Below are 16,471 nucleotides of genomic sequence, written 5' to 3' on the forward strand. Positions count from 1 at the left end.
TTTATGGCTCTAATCTGATAGTGGTAGTGAGGTGGTAGATGTCTAGTCTCATTTATGGCTCTAATCTGATAGTGGTAGTGGGGTGGTAGATGTCTAGTCTCCTTTATGGCTCTAATCTTATAGTGGTAGTGGGGTGACAGATGTCTAGTCTCCTTTATGGCTCTAATCTGATAGTGGTAGTGGGGTGGTCGATGTCTAGTGTCCTTTATGGCTCTAATCTGATAGTACTAGTGGGGTGGTAGATGTCTAGTCTCCTTTATGGCTCTAATCTGATAGTGGTAGTGGGGTGATAGATGTCTAGTCTCCTTTATGGCTCTAATCTGATAGTGGTAGTGAGGTGGTAGATGTCTAGTCTCCTTTATGGTTCTAATCTGATAGTGGTTGTGAGGTGGTAGATGTCTAGTCTCCCTTATGGCTCTAATCTGATAGTAGTAGTGGGGTGGTAGATGTCTAGTCTCCTTTATGGCTCTAATCTGATAGTGGTAGTGGGGTGGTAGATGTCTAGTCTCCTTAATGGCTCTAATGTGATATTGGTAGTGGGGTGATAGATGTCTAGTCTCCTTTATGGCTCTAATCTGATAGTGGTAGTGGGGTGGTAGATGTCTAGTCTCCTTTATGGCTCTAATCTGATAGTGGTAGTGGGGTGGTAGATGTCTAGTCTCCTTTATGGCTCTAATCTGATAGTGGTAGTGGGTTGATAGATGTCTAGTCTCCTTTATGGCTCTAATCTGATAGTGGTAGTGGGGTGGTAGATGTCTAGTCTCCTTTATGACTCTAATTGGATAGTGGTAGTGGGGTGATAGATGTCTAGTCTCCTTTATGGCTCTAATCTGATAGTGGTAGATGTCTAGTCTCCTTTATGGCTCTAATCTGATAGTGGTAGATGTCTAGTCTCCTTTATGGCTCTAATCTGATAGTGGTAGATGTCTAGTCTCCTTTATGGCTCTAATCTGATAGTGGTAGTGAGGTGGTAGATGTCTAGTCTCCTTTATGGTTCTAATCTGATAGTGGTTGTGAGGTGGTAGATGTCTAGTCTCCCTTATGGCTCTAATCTGATAGTAGTAGTGGGGTGGTAGATGTCTAGTCTCCTTTATGGCTCTAATCTGATAGTGGTAGTGGGGTGATAGATGTCTAGTCTCCTTTATGGCTCTAATCTGATAGTAGTAGTGGGGTGATAGATGTCTAGTCTCCTTTATGGCTCTAATCTGATAGTGGTAGTGGGGTGATAGATGTCTAGTCTCCTTTATGGCTCTAATCTGATAGTGGTAGTGGGGTGATAGATGTCTAGTCTCCTTTATGGCTCTAATCTGATAGTGGTAGTGGGGTGATAGATGTCTAGTCTCCTTTATGGCTCTAATCTGATAGTGGTAGTGGGGTGATAGATGTCTAGTCTCCTTTATGGCTCTAATCTGATAGTGGTAGTGGGGTGATAGATGTCTAGTCTCCTTTATGGCTCTAATCTGATAGTGGTAGTGGGGTGATAGATGTCTAGTCTCCTTTATGGCTCTAATCTGATAGTGGTAGTGAGGTGGTAGATGTCTAGTCTCCTTTATGGCTCTAATCTGATAGTGGTAGTGGGGTGGTAGATGTCTAGTCTCCTTTATGGCTCTAATCTGATAGTGGTAGTGGGGTGGTAGATGTCTAGTCTCCTTTATGGCTCTAATCTTATAGTGGTAGTGGGGTGATAGATGTCTAGTCTCCTTTATGGCTCTAATCTGATAGTGGTATTGGGGTGGTAGATGTCTAGTCTCCTTTATGGCTCTAATCTGATAGTGGTAGTGGGGTGGTAGATGTCTAGTCTCCTTTATGGCTCTAATCTGATAGTGGTAGATGTCTAGTCTCCTTTATGGCTCTAATCTGATAGTGGTAGTGGGGTGGTAGATGTCTAGTCTCCTTAATGGCTCTAATGTGATATTGGTAGTGGGGTGGTAGATGTCTAGTCTCCTTTATGGCTCTAATCTTATAGTGGTAGTGGGGTGATAGATGTCTAGTCTCCTTTATGGCTCTAATCTGATAGTGGTATTGGGGTGGTAGATGTCTAGTCTCCTTTATGGCTCTAATCTGATAGTGGTAGTGGGGTGGTAGATGTCTAGTCTCCTTTATGGCTCTAATCTGATAGTGGTAGATGTCTAGTCTCCTTTATGGCTCTAATCTGATAGTGGTAGTGGGGTGGTAGATGTCTAGTCTCCCTTATGGCTCTAATCTGGTAGTGGTAGTGGGGTGGTAGATTTCTCCCTTATGGCTCTAATCTGATAGTGGTAGTGGGGTGATAGATGTCTAGTCTCCTTTATGGCTCTAATCTGATAGTGGTAGTGGGGTGGTAGATGTTTAGTCTCCCTTATGGCTCTAATCTGATAGTAGTAGTGGGGTGGTAGATGTCTAGTCTTCTTTATGGCTCTAATCTGATAGTGGTAGTGGGGTGATAGATGTCTAGTCTCCTTTATGGCTCTAATCTGATAGTGGTAGTGGGGTGGTAGATGTCTAGTCTCCTTTATGGCTCTAATCTGATAGTGGTAGTGGGGTGGTAGATGTCTAATCTCCTTTATGGCTCTAATCTGATAGTAGTAGTGGGGTGGTAGATGTCTAGTCTCCCTTATGGCTCTAATCTGATAGTAGTAGTGGGGTGGTAGATGTCTAGTCTCCTTTATGGCTCTAATCTGATAGTGGTAGTGGGGTGGTAGATGTCTAGTCTCCTTTATGGCTCTAATCTGATAGTGGTAGATGTCGAGTCTCCTTTATGGCTCTAATCTGATAGTGGTAGTGGGGTGGTAGATGTCTAGTCTCCTTTATGGCTCTAATCTGATAGTGGTATTGGGGTGGTAGATGTCTAGTCTCCTTTATGGCTCTAATCTGATAGTGGTAGTGGGGTGGTAGATGTCTAGTCTCCCTTATGGCTCTAATCTGGTAGTGGTAGTGGGGTGGTAGATTTCTCCTTTATGGCTCTAATCTGATAGTGGTAGTGGGGTGGTCGATGTCTAGTGTCCTTTATGGCTCTAATCTGACAGTAGTAGATGTCGAGTCTCCTTTATGGCTCTAATCTGATAGTGGTAGTGGGGTGGTAGATGTCTAGTCTCCTTTATGGCTCTAATCTGATAGTGGTATTGGGGTGGTAGATGTCTAGTCTCCCTTATGGCTCTAATCTGATAGTAGTAGTGGGGTGGTAGATGTCTAGTCTCCTTTATGGCTCTAATCTGATAGTGGTAGTGGGGTGGTAGATGTCTAGTCTCCTTTATGGCTCTAATCTGATAGTGGTAGATGTCAAGTCTCCTTTATGGCTCTAATCTGATAGTGGTAGTGGGGTGGTAGATGTCTAGTCTCCTTTATGGCTCTAATCTGATAGTGGTAGTGGGGTGAGAGATGTCTAGTCTCCTTTATGGCTCTAATCTGATAGTGGTAGTGGGGTGGTAGATGTCTAGTCTCCTTTATGGCTCTAATCTGATAGTGGTAAATGTCTAGTCTCCTGTATGGCTCTAATCTGATAGTGGTAGTGGGGTGGTCGATGTCTAGTGTCCTTTATGGCTCTAATCTGACAGTAGTAGTGGGGTGGTAGATGTCTAGTCTCCCTTATGGCTCTAATCTGATAGTAGTAGTGGGGTGGTAGATGTCTAGTCTCCTTTATGGCTCTAATCTGATAGTGGTAGTGGGGTGGTAGATGTCTAGTCTCCTTTATGGCTCTAATCTGATAGTGGTAGATGTCGAGTCTCCTTTATGGCTCTAATCTGATAGTGGTAGTGGGGTGGTAGATGTCTAGTCTCCTTTATGGCTCTAATCTGATAGTGGTAGTGGGGTGAGAGATGTCTAGTCCCCTTTATGGCTCTAATCTGATAGTGGTAGTGGGGTGGTAGATGTCTAGTCTCCTTTATGGCTCTAATCTGATATTGGTAGTGGGGTGAGAGATGTCTAGTCCCCTTTATGGCTCTAATCTGATAGTGGTAGTGGGGTGGTAGATGTCTAGTCTCCTTTATGGCTCTAATCTGATAGTGGTAAATGTCTAGTCTCCTGTATGGCTCTAATCTGATAGTGGTAGTGGGGTGATAGATATCTAGTCTCCCTTATGGCTCTAATCTGATAGTGGTAGTGGGGTGATAGATGTCTAGTCTCCTTTATGGCTCTAATCTGATAGTAGTAGTGGGGTGATAGATGTCTAGTCTCCTTTATGGCTCTAATCTGATAGTGGTATTGGGGTGGTAGATGTCTAGTCTCCTTTATGGCTCTAATCTGATAGTGGTAGTGGGGTGGTAGATGTCTAGTCTCCCTTATGGCTCTAATCTGGTAGTGGTAGTGGGGTGGTAGATTTCTCCCTTATGGCTCTAATCTGATAGTGATAGTGGGGTGGTCGATGTCTAGTGTCCTTTATGGCTCTAATCTGATAGTACTAGTGGGGTGGTAGATGTCTAGTCTCCTCTATGGCTCTAATCTGGTAGTGGTAGATGTCTAGTCTCCTTTATGGCTCTAATCTGATAGTGGTAGTGGGGTGGTAGATGTCTAGTCTCCTTTATGGCTCTAATCTGATAGTGGTAGTGGGGTGGTAGATGTCTAGTCTCCTTTATGGCTCTAATCTGATAGTGGTAATGGGGTGGTAGATGTCTAGTCTCCTGTATGGCTCTAATCTGATAGTGGTAGTGGGGTGATAGATGTCTAATCTCCTTTATGGCTCTAATCTGATAATGGTAGTGAGGTGGTAGATGTCTAGTCTCCTTTATGGCTCTAATCTGATAGTGGTAGTGGGGTGGTAGATGTCTAGTCTCCTTTATGGCTCTAATCTGATAGTGGTAGTGGGGTGAGAGATGTCTAGTCCCCTTTATGGCTCTAATCTGATAGTGGTAGTGGGGTGGTAGATGTCTAGTCTCCTTTATGGCTCTAATCTGATATTGGTAGTGGGGTGAGAGATGTCTAGTCCCCTTTATGGCTCTAATCTGATAGTGGTAGTGGGGTGGTAGATGTCTAGTCTCCTTTATGGCTCTAATCTGATAGTGGTAAATGTCTAGTAGATGTCTAGTCTCCTGTATGGCTCTAATCTGATAGTGGTAGTGGGGTGGTAGATATCTAGTCTCCCTTATGGCTCTAATCTGATAGTGGTAGTGGGGTGATAGATGTCTAGTCTCCTTTATGGCTCTAATCTGATAGTAGTAGTGGGGTGATAGATGTCTAGTCTCCTTTATGGCTCTAATCTGATAGTGGTATTGGGGTGGTAGATGTCTAGTCTCCTTTATGGCTCTAATCTGATAGTGGTAGTGGGGTGGTAGATGTCTAGTCTCCCTTATGGCTCTAATCTGGTAGTGGTAGTGGGGTGGTAGATTTCTCCCTTATGGCTCTAATCTGATAGTGGTAGTGGGGTGGTCGATGTCTAGTGTCCTTTATGGCTCTAATCTGATAGTACTAGTGGGGTGGTAGATGTCTAGTCTCCTTTATGGCTCTAATCTGATAGTAGTAGTGGGGTGGTAGATGTCTAGTCTCCTTTATGGCTCTAATCTGATAGTGGTAGTGGGGTGGTAGATGTCTAGTCTCCTTTATGGCTCTAATCTGATAGTGGTAGTGGGGTGGTAGATGTCTAGTCTCCCTTATGGCTCTAATCTGGTAGTGGTAGTGGGGTGGTAGATTTCTCCCTTATGGCTCTAATCTGATAGTGGTAGTGGGGTGGTCGATGTCTAGTGTCCTTTATGGCTCTAATCTGATAGTACTAGTGGGGTGGTAGATGTCTAGTCTCCTTTATGGCTCTAATCTGATAGTAGTAGTGGGGTGGTAGATGTCTAGTCTCCTTTATGGCTCTAATCTGATAGTGGTAGTGGGGTGGTAGATGTCTAGTCTCCTTTATGGCTCTAATCTGATAGTGGTAGATGTCGAGTCTCCTTTATGGCTCTAATCTGATAGTGGTAGTGGGGTGGTAGATGTCTAGTCTCCTTTATGGCTCTAATCTGATATTGGTAGTGGGGTGATAGATGTCTAGTCTCCTTTATGGCTCTAATCTGATAGTAGTAGTGGGGTGATAGATGTCTAGTCTCCCTTATGGCTCTAATCTGGTAGTGGTAGTGGGGTGGTAGATTTCTCCTTTATGGCTCTAATCTGATAGTGGTAGTGGGGTGGTCGATGTCTAGTGTCCTTTATGGCTCTAATCTGACAGTAGTAGTGGGGTGGTAGATGTCTAGTCTCCCTTATGGCTCTAATCTGATAGTAGTAGTGGGGTGGTAGATGTCTAGTCTCCTTTATGGCTCTAATCTGATAGTGGTAGTGGGGTGGTAGATGTCTAGTCTCCTTTATGGCTCTAATCTGATAGTGGTAGATGTCGAGTCTCCTTTATGGCTCTAATCTGATAGTGGTAGTGGGGTGGTAGATGTCTAGTCTCCTTTATGGCTCTAATCTGATATTGGTAGTGGGGTGAGAGATGTCTAGTCTCCTTTATGGCTCTAATCTGATAGTGGTAGTGGGGTGGTAGATGTCTATTCTCCTTTATGGCTCTAATCTGATAGTGGTAGATGTCTAGTCTCCTTTATGGCTCTAATCTGATAGTGGTAGTGGGGTGGTAGATGTCTAGTCTCCTTTATGGCTCTAATCTGATAGTGGTAGTGGGGTGATAGATGTCTAGTCTCCTTTATGGCTCTAATCTGATAGTGGTAGTGGGGTGATAGATGTCTAGTCTCCTTTATGGCTCTAATCTGATAGTGGTATTGGGGTGGTAGATGTCTAGTCTCCTTTATGGCTCTAATCTGATAGTGGTAGTGGGCTGGTAGATGTCTAGTCTCCCTTATGGCTCTAATCTGGTAGTGGTAGTGGGGTGGTAGATTTCTCCCTTATGGCTCTAATCTGATAGTGGTAGTGGGGTGGTCGATGTCTAGTGTCCTTTATGGCTCTAATCTGATAGTACTAGTGGGGTGGTAGATGTCTAGTCTTCTTTATGGCTCTAATCTGATAGTGGTAGATGTCTAGTCTCCTTTATGACTCTAATCTGATAGTGGTAGTGGGGTGGTAGATGTCTAGTCTCCTTTATGGCTCTAATCTGATAGTGGTAATGGGGTGGTAGATGTCTAGTCTCCTGTATGGCTCTAATCTGATAGTGGAAGTGGGGTTGGTAGATATCTAGTCTCCGTTATGGCTCTAATCTGATAGTGGTAGTGGGGTGATAGATGTCTAATCTCCTTTATGGCTCTAATCTGATAATGGTAGTGAGGTGGTAGATGTCTAGTCTCCTTTATGGCTCTAATCTGATAGTGGTAGTGGGGTGGTAGATGTCTAATCTCCTTTATGGCTCTAATCTGATAGTAGTAGTGGGGTGGTAGATGTCTAGTCTCCCTTATGGCTCTAATCTGATAGTAGTAGTGGGGTGGTAGATGTCTAGTCTCCTTTATGGCTCTAATCTGATAGTGGTAGTGGGGTGGTAGATGTCTAGTCTCCTTTATGGCTCTAATCTGATAGTGGTAGATGTCGAGTCTCCTTTATGGCTCTAATCTGATAGTGGTAATGGGGTGGTAGATGTCTAGTCTCCTTTATGGCTCTAATCTGATATTGGTAGTGGGGTGATAGATGTCTAGTCCCCTTTATGGCTCTAATCTGATAGTGGTAGTGGGGTGGTAGATGTCTAGTCTCCTTTATGGCTCTAATCTGATAGTGGTAAATGTCTAGTCTCCTGTATGGCTCTAATCTGATAGTGGTAGTGGGGTGGTAGATATCTAGTCTCCCTTATGGCTCTAATCTGATAGTGGTAGTGGGGTGATAGATGTCTAGTCTCCTTTATGGCTCTAATCTGATAGTAGTAGTGGGGTGATAGATGTCTAGTCTCCTTTATGGCTCTAATCTGATAGTGGTATTGGGGTGGTAGATGTCTAGTCTCCTTTATGGCTCTAATCTGATAGTGGTAGTGGGGTGGTAGATGTCTAGTCTCCCTTATGGCTCTAATCTGGTAGTGGTAGTGGGGTGGTAGATTTCTCCCTTATGGCTCTAATCTGATAGTGGTAGTGGGGTGGTCGATGTCTAGTGTCCTTTATGGCTCTATTCTGACAGTAGTAGTGGGGTGGTAGATGTCTAGTCTCCCTTATGGCTCTAATCTGATAGTAGTAGTGGGGTGGTAGATGTCTAGTCCCCTTTATGGCTCTAATCTGATAGTGGTAGTGGGGTGGTAGATGTTTAGTCTCCTTTATGGCTCTAATCTGATAGTGGTAAATTATGGCTCTAATCTGATAGTGGTAGTGGGGTGGTAGATGTCTAGTCTCCTTTATGGCTCTAATCTGATAGTGGTAGTGGGGTGGTAGATGTCTAGTCTCCTTTATGGCTCTAATCTGATAGTGGTAGATGTCGAGTCTCCTTTATGGCTCTAATCTGATAGTGGTAGTGGGGTGGTAGATGTCTAGTCTCCTTTATGGCTCTAATCTGATATTGGTAGTGGGGTGATAGATGTCTAGTCCCCTTTATGGCTCTAATCTGATAGTGGTAGTGGGGTGGTAGATGTCTAGTCTCCTTTATGGCTCTAATCTGATAGTGGAAGTGGGGTTGGTAGATATCTAGTCTCCGTTATGGCTCTAATCTGATAGTGGTAGTGGGGTGATAGATGTCTAATCTCCTTTATGGCTCTAATCTGATAATGGTAGTGAGGTGGTAGATGTCTAGTCTCCTTTATGGCTCTAATCTGATAGTGGTAGTGGGGTGGTAGATGTCTAATCTCCTTTATGGCTCTAATCTGATAGTAGTAGTGGGGTGGTAGATGTCTAGTCTCCCTTATGGCTCTAATCTGATAGTAGTAGTGGGGTGGTAGATGTCTAGTCTCCTTTATGGCTCTAATCTGATAGTGGTAGTGGGGTGGTAGATGTCTAGTCTCCTTTATGGCTCTAATCTGATAGTGGTGATAGTCTCCTTTATGGTGATAGTGGGGTGGTAGATGTCTAGTCTCCTTTATGGCTCTAATCTGATATTGGTAGTGGGGTGATAGATGTCTAGTCCCCTTTATGGCTCTAATCTGATAGTGGTAGTGGGGTGGTAGATGTCTAGTCTCCTTTATGGCTCTAATCTGATAGTGGTAAATGTATAGTCTCCTGTATGGCTCTAATCTGATAGTGGTAGTGGGGTGGTAGATATCTAGTCTCCCTTATGGCTCTAATCTGATAGTGGTAGTGGGGTGGTAGATGTCTAGTCCCCTTTATGGCTCTAATCTGATAGTGGTAGTGGGGTGGTAGATGTCTAGTCTCCCTTATGGCTCTAATCTGATAGTGGTAGTGGGGTGGTAGATGTCTAGTCTCCTTTATGGCTCTAATCTGATAGTGGTAGTGGGGTGGTAGATGTCTAGTCTCCCTTATGGCTCTAATCTGGTAGTGGTAGTGGGGTGGTAGATTTCTCCCTTATGGCTCTAATCTGATAGTGGTAGTGGGGTGGTCGATGTCTAGTGTCCTTTATGGCTCTAATCTGACAGTAGTAGTGGGGTGGTAGATGTCTAGTCTCCCTTATGGCTCTAATCTGATAGTAGTAGTGGGGTGGTAGATGTCTAGTCTCCTTTATGGCTCTAATCTGATAGTGGTAGTGGGGTGGTAGATGTCTAGTCCCCTTTATGGCTCTAATCTGATAGTGGTAGTGGGGTGGTAGATGTCTAGTCTCCTTTATGGCTCTAATCTGATAGTGGTAAATGTCTAGTCTCCTTTATGGCTCTAATCTGATAGTGGTAGTGGGGTGGTAGATGTCTAGTCTCCTTTATGGCTCTAATCTGATAGTGGTAGTGGGGTGGTAGATGTCTAGTCTCCTTTATGTCTCTAATCTGATAGTGGTAGATGTCTAGTCTCCTTTATGGCTCTAATCTGATAGTGGTAGTGGGGTGGTAGATGTCTAGTCTCCTTTATGGCTCTAATCTGATATTGGTAGTGGGGTGATAGATGTCTAGTCCCCTTTATGGCTCTAATCTGATAGTGGTAAATGTCTAGTCTCCTGTATGGCTCTAATCTGATAGTGGTAGTGGGGTGGTAGATATCTAGTCTCCCTTATGGCTCTAATCTGATAGTGGTAGTGGGGTGATAGATGTCTAGTCTCCTTTATGGCTCTAATCTGATAGTGGTAGTGGGGTGGTAGATGTCTAGTCTCCCTTATGGCTCTAATCTGGTAGTGGTAGTGGGGTGGTAGATTTCTCCCTTATGGCTCTAATCTGATAGTGGTAGTGGGGTGGTCGATGTCTAGTGTCCTTTATGGCTCTAATCTGATAGTACTAGTGGGGTGGTAGATGTCTAGTCTCCTTTATGGCTCTAATCTGATAGTGGTAGATGTCTAGTCTCCTTTATGACTCTAATCTGATAGTGGTAGTGTTGGTAGATGTCTAGTCTCCTTTATGGCTGTGGGGTGATAGATGTCTAGTCTCCTTTATGGCTCTAATCTGATAGTAGTAGTGGGGTGATAGATGTCTAGTCTCCTTTATGGCTCTAATCTGATAGTGGTATTGGGGTGGTAGATGTCTAGTCTCCTTTATGGCTCTAATCTGATAGTGGTAGTGGGGTGGTAGATGTCTAGTCTCCCTTATGGCTCTAATCTGGTAGTGGTAGTGGGGTGGTAGATATCTCCCTTATGGCTCTAATCTGATAGTGGTAGTGGGGTGGTCGATGTCTAGTGTCCTTTATGGCTCTAATCTGACAGTAGTAGTGGGGTGGTAGATGTCTAGTCTCCCTTATGGCTCTAATCTGATAGTAGTAGTGGGGTGGTAGATGTCTAGTCTCCTTTATGGCTCTAATCTGATAGTGGTAGTGGGGTGGTAGATGTCTAGTCTCCTTTATGGCTCTAATCTGATAGTGGTAGTGGGGTGGTAGATGTCGAGTCTCCTTTATGGCTCTAATCTGATAGTGGTAGTGGGGTGGTAGATGTCTAGTCTCCTTTATGGCTCTAATCTGATATTGGTAGTGGGGTGAGAGATGTCTAGTCCCCTTTATGGCTCTAATCTGATAGTGGTAGTGGGGTGGTCGATGTCTAGTCTCCTTTATGGCTCTAATCTGATAGTGGTAAATGTCTAGTCTCCTGTATGGCTCTAATCTGATAGTGGTAGTGGGGTGGTAGATATCTAGTCTCCCTTATGGCTCTAATCTGATAGTGGTAGTGGGGTGATAGATGTCTAGTCTCCTTTATGGCTCTAATCTGATAGTAGTAGTGGGGTGATAGATGTCTAGTCTCCTTTATGGCTCTAATCTGATAGTGGTATTGGGGTGGTAGATGTCTAGTCTCCTTTATGGCTCTAATCTGATAGTGGTAGTGGGGTGGTAGATGTCTAGTCTCCTTTATGGCTCTAATCTGATAGTGGTAGTGGGGTGGTAGATTTCTCCCTTATGGCTCTAATCTGATAGTGGTAGTGGGGTGGTCGATGTCTAGTGTCCTTTATGGCTCTAATCTGATAGTACTAGTGGGGTGGTAGATGTCTAGTCTCCTTTATGGCTCTAATCTGATAGTGGTAGATGTCTAGTCTCCTTTATGACTCTAATCTGATAGTGGTAGTGGTGGTAGATGTCTAGTCTCCTTTATGGCTCTAATCTGATAGTGGTAATGGGGTGGTAGATGTCTAGTCTCCTGTATGGCTCTAATCTGATAGTGGAAGTGGGGTTGGTAGATATCTAGTCTCCGTTATGGCTCTAATCTGATAGTGGTAGTGGGGTGATAGATGTCTAATCTCCTTTATGGCTCTAATCTGATAATGGTAGTGAGGTGGTAGATGTCTAGTCTCCTTTATGGCTCTAATCTGATAGTGGTAGTGGGGTGGTAGATGTCTAATCTCCTTTATGGCTCTAATCTGATAGTAGTAGTGGGGTGGTAGATGTCTAGTCTCCCTTATGGCTCTAATCTGATAGTAGTAGTGGGGTGGTTGATGTCTAGTCTCCTTTATGGCTCTAATCTGATAGTGGTAGTGGGGTGGTAGATGTCTAGTCTCCTTTATGGCTCTAATCTGATAGTGGTAGATGTCGAGTCTCCTTTATGGCTCTAATCTGATAGTGGTAATGGGGTGGTAGATGTCTAGTCTCCTTTATGGCTCTAATCTGATATTGGTAGTGGGGTGATAGATGTCTAGTCCCCTTTATGGCTCTAATCTGATAGTGGTAGTGGGGTGGTAGATGTCTAGTCTCCTTTATGGCTCTAATCTGATAGTGGTAAATGTCTAGTCTCCTGTATGGCTCTAATCTGATAGTGGTAGTGGGGTGGTAGATGTCTAGTCTCCTTTATGGCTCTAATCTGATAGTGGTAGTGGGGTGGTAGATGTCTAGTCTCCTTTATGTCTCTAATCTGATAGTGGTAGATGTCGAGTCTCCTTTATGGCTCTAATCTGATAGTGGTAGTGGGGTGGTAGATGTCTAGTCTCCTTTATGGCTCTAATCTGATATTGGTAGTGGGGTGATAGATGTCTAGTCCCCTTTATGGCTCTAATCTGATAGTGGTAAATGTCTAGTCTCCTGTATGGCTCTAATCTGATAGTGGTAGTGGGGTGGTAGATATCTAGTCTCCCTTATGGCTCTAATCTGATAGTGGTAGTGGGGTGATAGATGTCTAGTCTCCTTTATGGCTCTAATCTGATAGTGGTAGTGGGGTGGTAGATGTCTAGTCTCCCTTATGGCTCTAATCTGGTAGTGGTAGTGGGGTGGTAGATTTCTCCCTTATGGCTCTAATCTGATAGTGGTAGTGGGGTGGTCGATGTCTAGTGTCCTTTATGGCTCTAATCTGATAGTACTAGTGGGGTGGTAGATGTCTAGTCTCCTTTATGGCTCTAATCTGATAGTGGTAGTGGGGTGGTAGATGTCTAATCTCCTTTATGGCTCTAATCTGATAGTAGTAGTGGGGTGGTAGATGTCTAGTCTCCCTTATGGCTCTAATCTGATAGTAGTAGTGGGGTGGGTGATGTCTAGTCTCCTTTATGGCTCTAATCTGATAGTGGTAGTGGGGTGGTAGATGTCTAGTCTCCTTTATGGCTCTAATCTGATAGTGGTAGATGTCGAGTCTCCTTTATGGCTCTAATCTGATAGTGGTAATGGGGTGGTAGATGTCTAGTCTCCTTTATGGCTCTAATCTGATATTGGTAGTGGGGTGATAGATGTCTAGTCCCCTTTATGGCTCTAATCTGATAGTGGTAGTGGGGTGGTAGATGTCTAGTCTCCTTTATGGCTCTAATCTGATAGTGGTAAATGTCTAGTCTCCTGTATGGCTCTAATCTGATAGTGGTAGTGGGGTGTTAGATGTCTAGTCTCCTTTATGGCTCTAATCTGATAGTGGTAGTGGGGTGGTAGATGTCTAGTCTCCTTTATGTCTCTAATCTGATAGTGGTAGATGTCGAGTCTCCTTTATGGCTCTAATCTGATAGTGGTAGTGGGGTGGTAGATGTCTAGTCTCCTTTATGGCTCTAATCTGATATTGGTAGTGGGGTGATAGATGTCTAGTCCCCTTTATGGCTCTAATCTGATAGTGGTAAATGTCTAGTCTCCTGTATGGCTCTAATCTGATAGTGGTAGTGGGGTGGTAGATATCTAGTCTCCCTTATGGCTCTAATCTGATAGTGGTAGTGGGGTGATAGATGTCTAGTCTCCTTTATGGCTCTAATCTGATAGTGGTAGTGGGGTGGTAGATGTCTAGTCTCCCTTATGGCTCTAATCTGGTAGTGGTAGTGGGGTGGTAGATTTCTCCCTTTTGGCTCTAATCTGATAGTGGTAGTGGGGTGGTCGATGTCTAGTGTCCTTTATGGCTCTAATCTGATAGTACTAGTGGGGTGGTAGATGTCTAGTCTCCTTTATGGCTCTAATCTGATAGTGGTAGATGTCTAGTCTCCTTTATGACTCTAATCTGATAGTGGTAGTGTTGGTAGATGTCTAGTCTCCTTTATGGCTGTGGGGTGATAGATGTCTAGTCTCCTTTATGGCTCTAATCTGATAGTAGTAGTGGGGTGATAGATGTCTAGTCTCCTTTATGGCTCTAATCTGATAGTGGTATTGGGGTGGTAGATGTCTAGTCTCCTTTATGGCTCTAATCTGATAGTGGTAGTGGGGTGGTAGATGTCTAGTCTCCCTTATGGCTCTAATCTGGTAGTGGTAGTGGGGTGGTAGATTTCTCCCTTATGGCTCTAATCTGATAGTGGTAGTGGGGTGGTCGATGTCTAGTGTCCTTTATGGCTCTAATCTGACAGTAGTAGTGGGGTGGTAGATGTCTAGTCTCCCTTATGGCTCTAATCTGATAGTAGTAGTGGGGTGGTAGATGTCTAGTCTCCTTTATGGCTCTAATCTGATAGTGGTAGTGGGGTGGTAGATGTCTAGTCTCCTTTATGGCTCTAATCTGATAGTGGTAGATGTCGAGTCTCCTTTATGGCTCTAATCTGATAGTGGTAGTGGGGTGGTAGATGTCTAGTCTCCTTTATGGCTCTAATTTGATATTGGTAGTGGGGTGAGAGATGTCTAGTCCCCTTTATGGCTCTAATCTGATAGTGGTAGTGGGGTGGTAGATGTCTAGTCTCCTTTATGGCTCTAATCTGATAGTGGTAAATGTCTAGTCTCCTGTATGGCTCTAATCTGATAGTGGTAGTGGGGTGGTAGATATCTAGTCTCCCTTATGGCTCTAATCTGATAGTGGTAGTGGGGTGATAGATGTCTAGTCTCCTTTATGGCTCTAATCTGATAGTAGTAGTGGGGTGATAGATGTCTAGTCTCCTTTATGGCTCTAATCTGATAGTGGTATTGGGGTGGTAGATGTCTAGTCTCCTTTATGGCTCTAATCTGATAGTGGTAGTGGGGTGGTAGATGTCTAGTCTCCCTTATGGCTCTAATCTGATAGTGGTAGTGGGGTGGTAGATTTCTCCCTTATGGCTCTAATCTGATAGTGGTAGTGGGGTGGTCGATGTCTAGTGTCCTTTATGGCTCTAATCTGATAGTACTAGTGGGGTGGTAGATGTCTAGTCTCCTTTATGGCTCTAATCTGATAGTGGTAGATGTCTAGTCTCCTTTATGACTCTAATCTGATAGTGGTAGTGGTGGTAGATGTCTAGTCTCCTTTATGGCTCTAATCTGATAGTGGTAATGGGGTGGTAGATGTCTAGTCTCCTGTATGGCTCTAATCTGATAGTGGAAGTGGGGTTGGTAGATATCTAGTCTCCGTTATGGCTCTAATCTGATAGTGGTAGTGGGGTGATAGATGTCTAATCTCCTTTATGGCTCTAATCTGATAATGGTAGTGAGGTGGTAGATGTCTAGTCTCCTTTATGGCTCTAATCTGATAGTGGTAGTGGGGTGGTAGATGTCTAATCTCCTTTATGGCTCTAATCTGATAGTAGTAGTGGGGTGGTAGATGTCTAGTCTTCCTTATGGCTCTAATCAGATAGTAGTAGTGGGGTGGTAGATGTCTAGTCTCCTTTATGGCTCTAATCTGATAGTGGTAGTGGGGTGGTAGATGTCTAGTCTCCTTTATGGCTCTAATCTGATAGTAGTGGTAGATGTCGAGTCTCCTTTATGGCTCTAATCTGATAGTGGTAGTGGGGTGGTAGATGTCTAGTCTCCTTTATGGCTCTAATCTGATATTGGTAGTGGGGTGATAGATGTCTAGTCCCCTTTATGGCTCTAATCTGATAGTGGTAGTGGGGTGGTAGATGTCTAGTCTCCTTTATGGCTCTAATCTGATAGTGGTAAATGTCTAGTCTCCTGTATGGCTCTAATCTGATAGTGGTAGTGGGGTGGTAGATATCTAGTCTCCCTTATGGCTCTAATCTGATAGTGGTAGTGGGGTGGTAGATGTCTAGTCTCCTTTATGGCTCTAATCTGATAGTAGTAGTGGGGTGATAGATGTCTAGTCTCCTTTATGGCTCTAATCTGATAGTGGTATTGGGGTGGTAGATGTCTAGTCTCCTTTATGGCTCTAATCTGATAGTGGTAGTGGGGTGGTAGATGTCTAGTCTCCCTTATGGCTCTAATCTGGTAGTGGTAGTGGGGTGGTAGATTTCTCCCTTATGGCTCTAATCTGATAGTGGTAGTGGGGTGGTCGATGTCTAGTGTCCTTTATGGCTCTAATCTGATAGTACTAGTGGGGTGGTAGATGTCTAGTCTCCTTTATGGCTCTAATCTGATAGTGGTAGATGTCTAGTCTCCTTTATGACTCTAATCTGATAGTGGTAGTGGTGGTAGATGTCTAGTCTCCTTTATGGCTCTAATCTGATAGTGGTAATGGGGTGGTAGATGTCTAGTCTCCTGTATGGCTCTAATCTGATAGTGGAAGTGGGGTTGGTAGATATCTAGTCTCCGTTATGGCTCTAATCTGATAGTGGTAGTGGGGTGATAGATGTCTAATCTCCTTTATGGCTCTAATCTGATAGTGGTAGTGGGGTGGTAGATGTCTAGTCTCCTTTATGGCTCTAATCTGATAGTGGTAGTGGGGTGGTAGATGTCTAATCTCCTTTATGGCTCTAATCTGATAGTGGTAGTGGGGTGGTAGATGTCTAGTCTCCTTTATGGCTCTAATCAGATAGTAGTAGTGGGGTGGTAGATGTCTAGTCTCCTTTATGGCTCTA

Source organism: Salvelinus alpinus, chromosome 19, assembly GCF_045679555.1.
Source record: "Salvelinus alpinus chromosome 19, SLU_Salpinus.1, whole genome shotgun sequence".
In the NCBI taxonomy this organism is placed as follows: domain Eukaryota; kingdom Metazoa; phylum Chordata; class Actinopteri; order Salmoniformes; family Salmonidae; genus Salvelinus; species Salvelinus alpinus.